The sequence below is a fragment of the Acinonyx jubatus genome, chromosome A1 (genome assembly GCF_027475565.1).
Source record: "Acinonyx jubatus isolate Ajub_Pintada_27869175 chromosome A1, VMU_Ajub_asm_v1.0, whole genome shotgun sequence".
Taxonomy (NCBI): domain Eukaryota; kingdom Metazoa; phylum Chordata; class Mammalia; order Carnivora; family Felidae; genus Acinonyx; species Acinonyx jubatus.
In genome coordinates, this window is record NC_069380.1 from 159,822,234 (window position 1) to 159,836,647 (window position 14,414).

A 14,414-nucleotide genomic window follows, 5' to 3' on the forward strand; every position below is an offset into this window, starting at 1 on the left:
AAAAGGGCCGAATAGGAAATGAAATCTCAGCCTTTAGTACAACTATGAGGGTTTCAGTCAAGTGTATGGAGAATCCTTGAGACAAAATTTCCCATTAGAGGGCATGAATATTTCTGCCCTAATTAGTAATTAGTTGGTAGTAGCCCGTAGGAAGTGTGGCCTTGGCAGGAATGGGGTTGTAAATTCACAGTGTATTATCTGGGGTCTTCTATCATTTATGCTTTCTGAAGCAGGATGTGTCAGCAGTACATTTTCATGGCTCTTGTCACTACCTATCCCCACCTACTCCCTGCTCCAGATTCGCTTCTCTACACATGTTGGAGAAGCGCTTCTTGTAGGATTCTCAAGGGCCTCTCTTTCTGAGAGGAATCTTAGAAGGCAGTAGTTAATTAAAAAATATATAACCCCTGTCACTGCAGATGGTCACAGGGCTATATCTTAATACTCATTGTCTCTCTCTCCTTCTCTAACCCTCAGCTATCATCTTGGAAGGTCTTAGTAGCTTACTTAGTGGTTTGACCCAAACCTTCATTCATGAGTGCTCTGACTCCATGGTAATCATAATATTCCTGGGACAGGGTTGCTGCATGTGTCTCTTCACACTTACATTAGAGGGATGGAGTAACAGGAAGTATCCAAGTATGTCACATGAATTCCACATTTAATCCTCCTGCCTCTAACATGTATACCATCACACCTGCAAAGGTGTTCTCACCCACTGGAACATCTTTCCAGGTCACCACTAGTGAAATTACTAGGAGTTGGGCCACACTTTGCACTAATGTCCTACCTTCCTTTCAAGATTGCATCTTCTTTGCCTACTGGGTAGCAAGTGAGCCAGTTCCAAATCTTGGATTAATCCTGGTACCATTTGTATTATTTCACATTGCCTGAAAGGTAACCATTTCCATAACTCTCTAGGAGTACCCATGACAGCCACTCCAATTTTGTCACTCATTATAACAATTGCACCCAATTTGCTTCTGATGGTTAGATGCTGCCTTTGACCTCTATATTTTCTAGATTCTATCATCCCTCTTACCTTCTGAGAACACAGTTCTATATTAGCACTTATTATTATAAATGCTATGAGCCCTACCAACAGAAGACAGTTGCCATTGATTGTCTCAAGGATGATGGTGTTTCTTTTACTAGTGTGTTACTATTGTTTTTATAATTGGGGTGTATTCCAGGTTTTACCTTAGAATGCAGTTCTAAGTTGTCTAGCCTTACATAGTATATCCAGTAGCTTGGTCACTTTTGTGAATTTTTTAAATTCCTTTTTTTCATGTCTGCCATGGCAGTTTTGGCTTTTCTACTTTACTTATTATTGGCTATCATTTTCTCTAAGCTTCCAAGAATCATCTTGACAGTGTATTAGTACTGTTTTCTGAGGTCTTTGTCAAAGTCTCAAATCCTTTATAATGGGATAGTTCTTCCTTATCAATTAAACTAACAATTCCTTATCCAATTTCATGTTCTACCTTTTTTGATGTAGGACTCTCAGGATGTAGTACCAAACATATTTTCCCAACTCCTTCAAGTGTATATTGGCTAGGTCCTGCAGAACCCACTAGAAGTTTATTGGGAAGTGACCTCAGGTTCCTTTGGGATCTATAGTCCCTTATCTCCCTTAGCATGCCTCACACTTTCCCAGTTTAGAGGCTAAATGAGGAGCTACAGCCAGGTGCTGAGGGGTATTCATGATGTCCCATGAGGCAGTGATCACTGCATCATTTTCAAGCAGTGAAGGCATAGCAGCCCTTTTTAGAAATGCCAGAGGATTCAAGGGATCTGGAGCTATTGTTTATGAATTCAGCAACCCAGATGTTCCCAACTCAAACCTACAGGGTCTCACTCTTTTCAACCAAGAATCTATCACTGGCACATCCTTTGTTGGAAAAACTGACAGTTCAACCTTCTCTGGAAGGCTCTCTGATGTATTATAATTAATTCCTGGGCCAAATTCTCAGGGTTTTTTTCCTGCCTCCAGTTGCATGAGATAAGAGTATCTTTAGTAAGCTGCCATAGGGGCCCTCTGAATTTCACACTTCACCTCCAATTGGTGATTCATCACCCACAGTCTTCTATTGGTCTTCTCTGATGCATCAAAGTCACTCAGTAGGAGATATCTGATGTAATTTCCTTCTAATACTTCCCTCAGCTACTCAAAATCCTGTGATACTGCATTTGTGAGTACATTCATTTGCACCAGCATACCAAACCAGTTTACCACAGGTGTTTTAACAAATGCACTGGTATAATTGAAGAGCTCCACCTACTGCCAGTTATGAAGTCCTCCTTGCCAATTTGTTCGCATAGTATTCAGCTTCATGGTCCCATATTAAAACTATATACTTAGACTATGACTGACACTAATTGTCTTAAGTCAGGATTTATGGAAAACAGACTCAGATGGAGATTTCCATGTGGGAAGTGTTTTGGTCTGTACCTTCAATATCAGCATTTTGCAGGAGTAAAGGCACTAGAATCGGACAAAGAAAGAAACAGAACCTCAAAGCAGTTACATGGATGAATTTATATGGTGTCCTGGGAAGCAGGGGAGTTAGGATGCCCCTTAGCAGTGGCTTTGCCTTTCTATGAAGCAGCCATGACTATATACTCCTGTTTTGACAATGGGTAGATTTCTACTTTGGGATGGGATATGACCTAAGTATAGATACTTTCTTCAGCTAAAGGGAATTTCTAGAGAGAGTCAGCTACTGGCATTCTCAAAATGTGGGAGAATTGGTGTCTCAATCCTTTTTTTTCTTAATCTATATGCTTTTATTCTTTTTTATAATTTTAAAGTTTTTTTTAAATTTTTTAAATTATGTATTTATTTTTAAATTTACACTCAAGTTAGTGCATATAGTGCAACAATGATTTCAGGAGTAGATTCCTTAATGCCCCTTACTCATTTAGCCTATCCCCCCTCCCAAAACCTCTCCAGCAACCCTCTCTTTCTTCTACATATTTAAGAGTCTCTTATGTTTTGCTCCCCCCATTTTTATATTATTTTTGCTTCCCTCCCCTTATGTTCATCTGTTTTGTATCTTAAAGTCCTCATATGAGTGCTGTCATATGATATTTGTCTTTCTCTGACTGACTAATTTTGCTTAGCATAATACCCTCTAGTTTCATCCATGTAGTTGCAAATGGCAAGATTTCATTCTTTTTGATTGCCGAGTAATATTCAATTGTGTGTGTGTGTGTGTGTGTGTGTGTGTGTGTGTGTGCGTGCATGTGTGTGTGTACAACACATCTGCTTATTCCATTCACCCATCAGTGGACATTTGGGCTCTTTCCTTACTTTGGCTATTGTTGATAGTGTTGCTGGAAACATTAGGGTGCATGTGCCCCTTCGAAACAGCATACCTGTTTCCCTTGGATAAATACCTAGTAGTGCAATTGCTCAGTCGTAGGGTAGTTCTATTTTGATTTTTTAAGGAAACTCCATACTGTTTTCCAGAGTGGCTGCACCAGTTTGCATTCCCACCAGCAGTGCAAAAGAGATCCTCTTTCTCTGCATCCTTGCCTACCTCTGTTGTTGCCTGAGTTGTTAATGCTAGCCATTCTGACAGGTGTGAGGTGGGATCTCATTGTGGTTTTGATTTGTATTTCCCTGATGATGAGTGATGTTGAGCATTTTTTCATGTGTCGGTTGGCCATCTGGATGTCTTCTTTGGGGAGAAGTGTCTATTCATGTCTTTTGCCTATTTCTTCACTGGATTATTTATTTTTTGGGTGTTGAGTTTGATAAGTTCTTTATAGATTTTGGATACTAACCCTTTATCTGATATGTTGCTTGCAAATATCTTCTGCCATTCTGTCAGTTGCCTTTTAGTTTTGTGATTGTTTCCTTTGCGGTGTGGAAGATTTTTATTTTGATGAGGTCCCAATAGTTCATTTTTGTTTTTGTTTCCCTTGCCCCTGGAGACGTGTTAAGTAAGAAGTTGCTGCGGCCAAGATGAAAGAGTTTTTGCTTGCTTTCTCCTCAAGGATTTTGATGGCTTCCTGTCTTACATTTAGGTCTTTCATCCATTTTGAGTTTTTTTTTTTTTTTTTTTTTTTTTTTTTGTATATGGTGTAAGAAAGTGGTCCAGGTTCATTTTTCTGCATGTCACTGTCCAGTTTTCCCAGCACCACTTGCTGAGGAGAATGCCTTTATTCCATTGTTTATTCTTTCCTGCTTTGTCAAAGATTAGTTGGCCATACGTTTGTGGGTCCATTTATGGGTTCTGTATTCTGTTCCATTGATCTCAGTGTCCGTTTTTGTGCCAGTACTTTACTGTCTTGATGATTACAGCTTTGTAAAACAACTTGAAGTCCGGGATTGTCATGCCTCCAGCTTTGGTTTTCTTTTTCAAGATTGCTTTGGCTATTTGGTGTCTTTTCTGGTTCCATACAAATTTTAGGATTGTTTGTTCTAGCTCTGTGAAGTATTGTGTTATTTTGATAAGGATTGCATTGAATATGTAGATTGCTTTGGGTAGTATTGACATTTTAACAATATTTTTCCTTCCAATCCAGGAGCATGGAATATTTTTCCATATTTTTGTGTCTTCTTCAATTTCTTTCATATCCTTTCTATAGTTTTCAGTGTTTAGATTTTCCACCTCTTTGGTTAGGTTTATTCCTAGGCATTTTATGGTTTTTCATGTAATTGTAAATGGGATCAATTTCTTGATTTCTCTTTCTGTTTCTTCATTATTGATGTATAGGAATGTAACCAATTTCTCTGCATTGATCATATATTTTGCGACGTTGCTGAATTCATTGATCAGTTTTAGCAGTGTTTTGGTGGAATCTTTTGGGTTTTCCATATAGAGTATCATGTCATCTGCAAAGAGTGAAAGTTTCACCTCCTCCTGGCCAATATAGATGCCTTTTATTTCTTTCTGTTGTCTTATTATGGAGTCTAAGACTTCCTTTACTGCGTTAAATAACAGTAGTGAGAGTGGATATCCCTGTCGTGTTCCTGACCTTAGGGGGAAAGCTCTCAGTTTCTCCCCATTGAGGATGATATTAGTGTTGGGTCACTCGTATATGGCTTTTATGATCTTGAGGTATGCTCCTTCTGTCCCTACTTTCTTGAGGGTTTTTATCAAGAAAGGATGCTGTATTTTGTCAAATGCTTTCTCTGCATTTATTGAGAGGATCATATGGTTCTTGTCCTTTCTTTTATTGATGTGATGAATCATGTTAATTGTTTTGCGGATATTGAACCAGCCCTGCATCCCAGGTATAAATCCCACTTGGTTGTGGTGAATAATTTTTTTAATGTATTGTTGGATCCAGTTGGCTAATATCTTGTTGAGGATTTTTGCATCCATGTTCATCAGGGAAATTGGTCTATAGTTCTCCTTTTTAGTGGGTCTTTGTCTGGTTTTGGAATCAAGGTAATGTGGGCTTCATAGAAAGAGTTTGGAAGTTTTCCTTCCATTTCTATTTTTTTGGAAAAGCTTCAAGAGAATAGACATTAACTCTTCTTTAAATGTTTGGTAGAATCCCCTGGAAAGCCATCTGGCCCTGGACTCTTGTTTTTTTGGGACATTTTTTATTTCTAAGTCAATTTCTTTACTGGTTATGGGTCTGTTCAATTTTCTATTTCTTCCTGTTTCAGTTTTGGTAGTTTATATGTCTGTAGGAATTTGTCCATTTCTTCCAGATTGCCCATTTTATTGATGGATAATTACTCATAATATTCTCTTACTGTTTTATTTCTGCTGTATTGGTTGTGATCTCTCCTCTTTCATTCTTGATTTTATTTATTTTAGTCCTTTCCTTTTTCTTTTTGATAAAACTTGCTATGAGTTTATCAATTTTGTTATTTCTTTCAAAGAACCAGCTTCTTGTTTCATTGATCTGTTCTACTGTTTTTGTTTTTTGTTTTTTGTTTTTTGTTTTTTTTTGGTTTTGATAGCATTTCTTTCTGCTCTAATCTTTATTATTTCCTGTCTTCTGCTGGTTTCGGGTTTTATTTGCTGTTCTTTTACCAGCTCTTTAAGGCGTAAGGTTAGGTTGTGTATCTGAGACATTTCTTCCTTCTTTAGGAAGGCCTGGATTGCTATATACTTTCATCTTAGGACCGTCTTTGCTGCGTCCCAGAGGTTTTGGGCTGTGGTGTTTTATTTTCATTGGCTTTCATGTACTTTTCAATTTCCTCTTTAACTTCTTGGTTCGCCCATTCATTATTTAGTAGGATGGTCTTTAGTCTCCAAGTATTTGTTACCTTTCCAAATTTTTTCTTGTGGTTGATTTTAAGTTTCATAGCATTGTGGTCTGAAAATATGCACAGTATGATCTTGATCTTTTTGTACTTGTTGAGGGCTGATTTTCTGTCCCAGTATGTGATCTATTCTGAAGAACATCCCATGTGCACTAGAGAAGAATGTGTATTCTGCTGGTTTAGGATGAAATGTCTGAGTGTATCCATTAAGTTCATCTGGTCCAGTGTGTCATTCAAAGCCATTGTTTCCTTGTTGATTTTCTGTTTAAATGATCTGTCCATTGTTGTATGTGGGGTGTTGTAGTCCCCTACTATTATGGTATTATTATCAATGAGTTTCTTTATGTTTGTGATTAATTGATTTATATATTTGGGCACTCCATATTTGGAGCATGAATGTTTACAATTGTTAGGTCTTCTTGGTGGATAGACCCTTTAATTATGATATAATGCCCTTATTCATCTCTTGTTAGAGTTTTTTTTTTATTTTAAAGTCTAGATTGTCTTATATAAGTATGGCTACTCTGGCTTTCTTTTGTTGACCATTAGCAAGATAGATGTTTCTCCAACCCCTTACTTTCAATCTGAATTTTTTTTTTTTAGGTCTAAAGTGGGTCTCTTGTAAACAGCATATAGAGGGATATTGTTTTCTTATCCATTCTGTTACCCTATGTCTTTTAATTTGGGCATTTATTCCAGTGATGTTCAGAATGAGTACTAAAAGATATGAATTTATTGCCATTATGTCACCTGGAGAGTTGGAGTTTCTGATGTTCTCTGGTCCTTTCTAGTCTTTGCTGCTTGGTCTTTTTTTTTTTTCTTTGTGTTTTCTCCCCTCAGAGAGTCCCCCTTAGAATTTCTTGAACTCTTTTAATTTTTGTTTGTCTGGGGAAACTTTTAATCTCTCCTTCTAGTTTGAATGACAGCCTTGCTGGATAAAGAATTCCTGGCTGCGTATTTTTCTGTTTCAGTGCATTGAATATATCCTATTGATGGTTGGTTGTTGTTGAATCTAAAGGGAGTCCTCTGTGCTTCCTGGATTGTGGTGTCTGTATCTTTCCCCAGGTTTAGAAAGTTTTCCAATATGATTTGCTCACATAACACTTCTACCCCTTTTTCTCTCTCTTCATCTTCTGGGACCCCTATGATTCTAATGTTGTTCCTTTTTAATGAGTCACTGATTTCTCCAATTCTTAAATCGTGCTCTTTTGCGTAAGTCTCCCTCTATTTTTTCTGCTTCATTATTCTCCATAATTTTGTCCTCTATATCACTGATTCACTGCTCTGCCTCATCCATCTTTGCACCCGTGGCATCCATTCGAGATTGCAGCTCAGTATAGCCTTTTTTATTCCCCCCTGACTAGTTTTTACTTCTTTTATCTCCACAGAAAGGAATTCTAATCTATATTCAACTCCAGCTAGTATTCTTTTTATCATGATTCTAAATTCTGGTTTAGACATCTTGCTTGTATCTTTGTTGATTAAGCCCTGACTGTCATTTATTCCTGTTTTTTCTTTTGGGGTGCATTCCTTTTTTCGTCATTTTGAAGGAAGAAAAGAATTAATAAGGTAAAAAATTTAAAATTAAAAACTTAAAAGCAACCACACAAAAATATCACACCAATGATCTAGGGTCCTAGGTGTGTTTTGGTCTGGTTGTTGAAAGGATCTTGATAGATTAGAGAAAAAAGGGAGTGATAAGAAAAGAAAAAAAAGGAAAAAAGGAAGACGTTTGAAAAATTGAAAAAATGAAATAGAACAAAATGGAATGATGGAAGTAAAGTAGAATTTGAAAAACTTACAAAAACATAAAAAATGTAGAAGAAAATTAAAGAAAATTATTCTTAATAAAAAATGAAAAGAAAAATATTTTTTTCTTTTTCTGTATTCAATAAATTAAAAGAAAAGAAAAAGAAGAAAAAATTTAATAAAAGACCAGTGAACAGGAATTATGATTGAAATTACATCTGGTTTCCCATAGAAGTCAAGCTTGAAGCACTTGATAGTCTGTAAACTAAGCAGATGCATTAATGAGTTTCTCAAGAGCACGGTTGGCCCTGTTGGGCAGGGTTTTCCACTAGATGGCACTGCTTAGCTTACTGGGGTAGATTGCTGATGCAAGTTTAGGAGTGCATGCACATGCGTGGAGGGGTGAACATGGTGTCTCCCAGCTACCCAGTCTCTGGTATCAGAACTCTGTGCTCTCCATGACTGGAAATCAAGCAACCCTCCTTTTTCTCTGGCTTCCGTCCACTCCCTGCTTCTACACTGTGACCAAGCCATCAGGCTGCCAGGTGGCACCTCCCTCCTGTGTTTTCTCTCAAATGGGGCTGTTTCCCAACCCCTCACTTCTGAGGTACTGTGGCTTTGATCAGCTCAGACCTTCTGGGGTAGGGTCTCACTGAGCAATGGCCAGGTGCCCGTCTGCCCCCAGGAGCATTCCCAGGACAGTGCTGCTGTCAATGCTCAGAGACCGTGGCTAGGTGCTACACCCCCTCACACCCCTGGAAAAATTTCCCACAATCTTATAGCAGCAGTGTTTTAGGGATTATGGTAAATCACAACACGTATGTGGCACCAGCCTTCCCCCTTAACATCCATGTTCCAGCACCAGCAAATGTGGTTGTTCTCCAGGGTCCACTGGGACCTTTGCCTGTGGAGTGGCCACATAGCCTCTACCAAATGTCCTCCCAGCAGGGAAACTGTCTCTCCCCATGTGGCCCATGGACCCCTTGGGCCTCGCTCCCTGCTTCTGGGGATTTGCCCTTCCCATTAGAGCACCACCAGGTAACGAGCTGTGGAGTTTCAGTCTCTGCACGCCACCTGTTTCTAGAGTCTTAATGGAATTTAAACCCTTTCCTTTCTCCTTTCTCCCTTTTTTTGTTCAGTCCCTTGCATACTTTTTCTTTTCTCTCCAGCTGCTTCTGAGCGGGGAGGATGCTTTCCCATACTCTCCCCCTGTCTCCATCCTCTCTCCCCAAACAAAAAACAGCTCCTTGCCCTCCGTGACTTCTCTCTCCCCCAGTTAACCTCTCTGTGCCGCGTACCTGCTGAGTTCTGTGGTTCAAGTTGTGAAGATTGTTGTGTTAATCCTCAAGTCAGTTTTCTAGATGTCCAGGTTTAGTGTTGATCTGGCTGTATTTCAGGGACAAGATACACAAAAAAAGCTTCCTTGCTGTTCCACCATCTTGGCCTCTTCCCTGCGTTTCTCAATCCTAGGGAGAACTCTGAGTTGCCCATCACATTATATGCTACAGAAAGTGATTGAAAAGGACATTGTGTTGGTTAGTCACTGCTTCTTTGATTTTGCATTTAAAATAATTTTAGAGCCCTTTTTCCTTCCCATTTTTACCGTAATTTCTGGGAGTATTGAGTAAGTTGGTTCAAGTTTCATTAGTTTTTTTCTGTACTGTAATTAATATTCACGTAGGTGACACTATTTAAAGTTACACGTGTTTTTGTTATTTAACATTTCTGTAAGAATAAGAATATATTTCTTACAAGAAATCCAGGAATTTATAGCAGAAATACAGCTTTTTTCTGATGCTTACTATGGCTGACTTCAGCAAGCCTAGTGTCTTTGTAGGCTTTAGAAAAATGGTCTGTTTAATTAATTCTTGGAGGTTTAAAGTAAAATAGAAGTGAAGAAAAAAATAAATACAGTTTTAAGTGGATTTTGTTCATCTTGTAGTTTAAAGCAGCCTATTGTTAATTTTGGAATTCCTTTACAATATTTAACTTCAAGATCACCTTTAATGCCACTGAGATTTACTATCTAAATGAAACAATCAAAATAAGAGACAGTGATATAAGTGGCAAGCACCTCTTGTCTATTTTCTCTTCGCAGTAAGATAATAAAGCTCAGGTCCAATGATCCAAGCATCACTCTATAGGAGCATCCCATAGCTCATAGCATAAAATCCCAAAGATAATATGTGCAGAATCACACTCTAATACAATAGTAAAAGCCCAATAGTAAGATAATGTATAACATTATGGTTTGAAGAAAGATTATTATTTTTTTTGTAAGATATTGCACATTCAAACATATTGAATGCTCAATGTGGCATTTATTTGGATGGGCAATGAAAGATTCATATAAATGTTCATGAATGATCACACTGTTGCATGTAATGTTCAGCAACACTTACCTAAATGTTTTCATATTGCCATGGGAAAATTCATATATAAAGCCTGAATGCACACATTTGAATATATGATTAATGAAAATGGATCTAATTGATATTACTCTAACATGATCTATTCACTCTAATGTTTACGTAGGTCTTTGTATTGTTTCCAGATATAAAAATAAGATGTGGTATGAGAGCTTTAAAGATATTTGACAGGTTATTTGAAAGAATGAAGATATAAAAATGCAAGTGAATTAGGAGCCATTTTATTATTTTTTTATAGATTGAAGAGAGACAGTTTTTGAATGAATGTTTTAGAACCTTGTGAAAATGGGGGTGGCTCGATTAACTCTGAGCACTTGGAAGAGTGCTATGTTTGACACAAAAGGCACAAGATTCTGCTTCTGTATTTTCCATTTCACCCAGTATGATTGCATAGCTGAACAAAAATTTTCCCAATCACTGGATAAAGCTTTGAGGGTAGAGGATAAGAATCAAGGAAGTGTAGGAATTTTACACATTTTAAGTATCCAGGGATAAAAAAGACAGTCATCTAGCTGGGGAGAATTCCTCACAAATTACTTTAACTCTTGCCTTGGGACCAATAAGAGAGGTTCAGAAAATGACCCCCCAGAAAACCCTAAATATATATCTACAGATTTACATATATATCTGATTCTGCTTGATTGGGAGTCAGAATAGGAACACCTTTACCAAAGTTTAATTATTTAATTTTTGCTGTGTATAATACTGCTTTCTCTTTGGGAATGTTAACACCGAAGGCTAAGGTTGAAAAATCTCTTACCCTGGTATGATTAAAACTGCTTATTAATTGTCACACTAATTGTAGGGTTTTTACACATGATTCTTTGAAGTGTCTGAAATCATTAGCGCTCATGAGTTTTCATAGCTATCTTTATGTGCCACTAATATGTAAGGCCTCTGGGGCAACAGTAAACACATAGAGATTTAATAACAGAATACAAAAAAAAGAAAAGAAAAGAAAAAAAAGCACTACTGTTTTCCTTTACATCAGCTTTTCAGTGATTCCCTTCTAATGGATTTTCTATAACCTCCACCCCCTCCTCTTCATTACATCCTATAAAATGAGAATGTCTTTGTTAGTTTATCAAACATTTATTTTAAGTTGCCTGTATTTTTGTCAGTATTTTAATAAGGTGTAAGAGATTAATGTGCATGCTATTGTGTCAACTTGGAGGGTGTTTGTGGATAAATGAACATTTCAATTGATGAACTTTGGGGAAATCAGATTGCTCTCTGTAAAGTGGGTGGGCCTCATGAAATCAGCTGAAGGCCTGAATAGAACAAAAAGATCAACCTTCCTGACGAAGAAGAAATTCTTTAGCAAACTGCATTTAGACTTCATCTGTATCATTGGCTCTTCTCTGTCTTTCGCCTGCTAGTTCACACTGCAGATTTTGGCCTCCGAAATAGTCTCTATAATTTTATAGTCTCTATAATTGTGTGAACCAATTTTTATATTAAATATCTCTCTGCCCCCCCATTTCTCTCTCTACATGTATACCTTATTAGTTTTGTTTCTCTAGAGAACCCTAACACAGCTATCATATAAAATTTGGCAGTTCAAGTTAGATAAAAGTATATTTCAGAAAGTTAACCAGGATTGCATTATTTGCTTCTCCCGGTGGTTATATCTAGGTCATTAAATTCTCTCTGCTTGGAGAGCAGAGCTGGCTTAATGGAGAGACTGTATCACTAACTACATTGCCAGAAAGGGTTTATGACTACACACCAGCCATCTTTCTCAAGATAGTGACAATGAAAGCAGGTTATTTAATATTTGAAATCCCAAAATACCAGCAATAGCAAATGGGGAAGGAAAAGAGATAGAGTTTAAAATGGCTATAAATATTAATATCACCTGTTTTAGGAAAAAAAAGTGACAATATTAGATATAGAATAGCTAGATAGGGCAAAAAACTCCTAAAGTCACTATTAAAGCTTGACTTTTCTTTCAGATTTTCCCACTGAATACCTTTCTAGCCAGTAGAATCAGTAAGAATATGCAATGAAACCTTAAACTTTAATTTTTTTACATAGTTGTGGTTTTGATTCTCCAAACAAGCAACATACACACTCAATGTATAAGAGCATTTTTGGCTATACAGTGTTGCTAAGGTGTACTTCAAAAGTAGGACTCTGCCATCCTAACACACTGGGAAACTGATACAGTCCTTTAACTTCTTATAGATTTTAGAGAAAAATAGTAATTTATCTATTCTGTATTTTTTTCCTCAGAAATGTCCAGAAGTGTTCCTCAGAAAGAATGTGCATAGGTAACGAGTTTCTCAATAAAAAGCTTCGTCATAAAAACTACATAGAGGACTTATGCTTCCAGGTAAGGTCTTACTTCCCTCCATGAACAGCTAGAAAATTCAACAAAACATTTGTTTTCAGACCATGGGTTTCAGACAACACAGGACTGTGAGAGGAGAGAAACAAGAGTTAACTATTGTCAATAAGTGTGGCTTTCTCCTTACAGGCAATTTTTAAAATCCTGAGCATGGAGGACTAACACAAATTACCTAGTTTAAAGTTTGGAGAAGCCATGCTGGCTGGAATATTGGAAGCAGATTGCCAGTGAAGAGGGAGTTACTCAGAGAAAGCTCTGGAAATCTGCATAAGGATCCTTTGGAGTCTTAGGCTCAATACCAATCTACATGTGTAAGCTTAAACTCCATGAGAGTAGGCAAAGAAAAATTTCTAGGGGAAAGAATAATTTACAGGTAACTGTAAGCCAAACAATTTCTGTACCTCAAAAAGGGCCATAGATCCTTCAAAAACCCAGCAACCACAGTGAAGAAACCTTATTAAATACAAGGAACATTGTAGAGATGCAAGGCCATGGTTTAGTAATTGTGCTGAACTACATCCCTAGAATAGGTTACTCTAGACTAGGGGTAAGCAAACTAAGAACCAAATCTGACCCACTGCCTGATTTTGCAAATAAAGTTTTTTTTGGAACACAGCTCTTCTCACTTATTTACATATTATCTATGGCAGTTTTTGTGCTACAACAACAAAGTTGATTAGTTGAGATAGAAACCATTTAGCCTGCACAACTTAAAATAGATACTGTCTCACCTTTTCCAGAAAGTTTGTTGATTCCTCCTGTAAGCACACCTGATCAATAGGACTTTCCTGCAACTCAACAGCCTGTCAGAACAAAGTCCAACATTGTTAAAAGTCAGACAACAAAAGTCAGTAATTGAAAATTTATTTTTATTTTTTTAAGTGTATTTATTTATTTTGAGAGAGTGAGCAAAAAAGGGTGAGCAGGGAAGGGCAAGGAGAGAGAGAATCCTAAGCAGGCTTCTTGATGTCAGTGTAGAGCCTGACAGTGGGACTCTGAACTATTAATCATGAGATCATGATCTGAACCAAAATCAGGACTCCAAAGCTTAGCAGACTGAGCCACCCAGGACCCCCAGTAATCAACAATTTAAAGTTTATAATGCCTGTCACTGAATCAATTTTTTTTTGTTGTTGAAACCAAGATTGATTGCACCGTGGGAAGATTCAGAGCTCCCTTCTTCTGTAGACACTCAGCTGAACGAGAAAACACAAACATCAAAAACAGGTAGGAAAGACTGAAGACACATTTTTTGGTAAGGAACTCCCAAATCCCAGCTTTAGTTAGGCTAGGGTCCATGAGACCTACAAGACTATGGCACACAAAGGAGCAGTTGCTAGTGAGCATAAAGGCACTCTCAGCAGACATACTATACCCTGCCTTGCCTCCTGCCAGCTCAGTGTGGAGGGAGCAGGCAAAATGGCCCATCTCCCAGTCTTTCCTGAAAGAGTTACATCTACCTACTTTGAAAGCACTGCCTAAGTTGGCTTCTAATATAGCATATATCAAGAAATACTATTTTGTTCCTCTTTTTATCTTTAGACTTCAGGGCTTTTGTGATTTTTATTATCATGTATGTGTTCCATAGTGATTTTAATGAAATTTGGAAGATGGAGAATGAAATACCCTTAGAATTTGCCTCACAATTGAGAGA

The 14,414-nt window shown here is 37.6% G+C and overlaps 1 long non-coding RNA gene across 3 annotated transcripts in view; it reads left to right on the forward strand.

Annotated features, from left to right (window-relative positions):
• Positions 1–14,414, forward strand: part of LOC106982282 (uncharacterized) — a 458,722-nt gene that overhangs the window by 19,323 nt on the left and 424,985 nt on the right. For all 3 annotated transcript variants that reach the window (XR_008299853.1, XR_003413432.2, XR_008299857.1), the window contains exons 4-5: positions 12,646–12,745; positions 13,905–13,987. This is a non-coding gene — a long non-coding RNA (uncharacterized LOC106982282). The remainder of the gene's footprint in view (positions 1–12,645; positions 12,746–13,904; positions 13,988–14,414) is intronic.